Below are 2,119 nucleotides of genomic sequence, written 5' to 3'. Positions count from 1 at the left end.
CTGAAATTGTCCGTAAACAGCTCAAAACAAATCAAAATATTTTGAAAATTTTATCATGTATAGAAAATGGAAATATTAACAACCAGTGAAAATTTCATTTATTTACAGTCGTTCGTTTTAAAGTTACACCAAAAACCAAAATCAATTTTCTCGAAAACGATTTTGTGTAAAAATTCCCGTTTTTCCTTAATTTTTCCTTTGTTTTTCACGACGCTTTTGAAAACTATTGGAAAAATTTTACTTTTGACCCCCCCCAAAGTACCAACTAGATTCACTTTCCTATCAGAAAAGGTACTGTTGAAGAAAATCCAAGCACTTTTACTGTCCTAAAAGGTGATGACAGACACAAAAATAAAAAAAAAAAATAAAAAAACACACATCATTGTAAAATCAATACATTCATCGTTCCACTCAGAATCTAAAATGTCAAATATTTGAGATTTTTGGGTATTATTAAGACATATTTAGAATTTATTTCTATTTTCCATGTTTACATAAGAATAGCTGTAACATGAAATTATGATATGCGTTGTACGACGTAGTAATTTCGAAAACAAATTCGTATGTAATAAAGTCACAATTCGATTTTTATACGAGTAGAAAGGCGATTTTAGATGTGTTTGTGGTGCGTAAGGTATATAGTAATAATTTCAATTACGACAAAACCAGTTAAAGCGAAAGCGAAGTCTATTCATCTGCCGTTTTATATATTATTATACGACTCGTAATGTATATTACCGATAATAGCTTTACACAGTGGAAACGTCTACTATGTAATAATAATAATAATTACCAATTATTATACATCCATGGTATACTTATTAATCCCGCCGTCAAATAAATCTCGTATCGACGTATTGTCATTACATAAAAATATAATAGAATGGATAGTATAATAATTGTTTTTATTTTGAAAACATTTAAAGTAGGTAGGTACCTAAATTATATCATTAAAGATTTTTTAACACATTTTTTTACACTCAGGTAAGTAGTATAATAATATAATATTATTATACATTTATACATCATTATTATCTTATCGAAACATCACTGCGCCACGTTAATGACGATAATCATAATATAATGATATACATAGTATCAAATCTCCATCAAAGATGTTCCGATAAGTAAATACCACAAACCACAGCAGCAGATATATAATAATCTATGAACGCATATAGTATTATATTTACATTTACCATAGTTATATTGAACTCTTGTAGTAATATTTTGGAGAGATCAGTAACTGGCCCCAATACTGCAGTTATATACATATACATCGTTAAGATAATATAATGTTAAAAATTAATATTATTATAATATTATATAGGTAGGTAATACACCGCGTGTTTTCTATAACTAATAATTCTGTATAGTGTGTATTTGTGCCCTGCTAACAATCGCGCGATTGTTCTAATTATTTTTAGTTCAATTTGTAATTTGTTCGAATTGAATCCAATAGCAGTATGTACCAAACGTCCAAACAGCTAGTTTAATTCGTTTATATTATATTATATAAAGGCACCTACCTCCTATACATTATCGACGACAAGTTTGTTCATTAATTACTCACGAGGTCAAAAGTTTTGTTACGAGATTTTTCAACAACTTTTAACTTTATATTTGTTATAGTACCTATATTACCAAATAGGTATAGTTACATTTAATATTCCCTAAACATATTATTATCTAATTCAACGAGTTTTTTAAAAACAATATCATGTAATTTAAGCTATTATAACGAGTTATTTTATAGGAGTTAAGAAACAAAATATGCATTTACTATAGGTATCTGTTTTATTTATCATTTAATTGTGATAAAAAAATATATTCAAAAGTTAGTTAATGATTTTTACTTAACAAAAATGTATTTTAATTTTTAATACTATGCATTTTTTTTTAATGCATTTTAAGAAAATTTCAGTTATGGTGCAAAAAAAAAAATATAAACCATTATAACTTTTTCTTCAAAATCTTTTAACTTTATAAAGTTGCTCTTGTATCAATATATCAACACGCAACTATAAACTTCGGAAAGATAATTTTTCATTAAAACTATTTCAACTTAAACTCGTTAACTTCAAAAAATAACTTGCCCAGCTTGACGACACGTCGTATA

The sequence above is a fragment of the Acyrthosiphon pisum genome, chromosome A1 (assembly GCF_005508785.2).
Source record: "Acyrthosiphon pisum isolate AL4f chromosome A1, pea_aphid_22Mar2018_4r6ur, whole genome shotgun sequence".
Taxonomy (NCBI): Eukaryota; Metazoa; Arthropoda; class Insecta; order Hemiptera; family Aphididae; genus Acyrthosiphon; species Acyrthosiphon pisum.
This window is presented reverse-complemented; position numbering follows the sequence as displayed.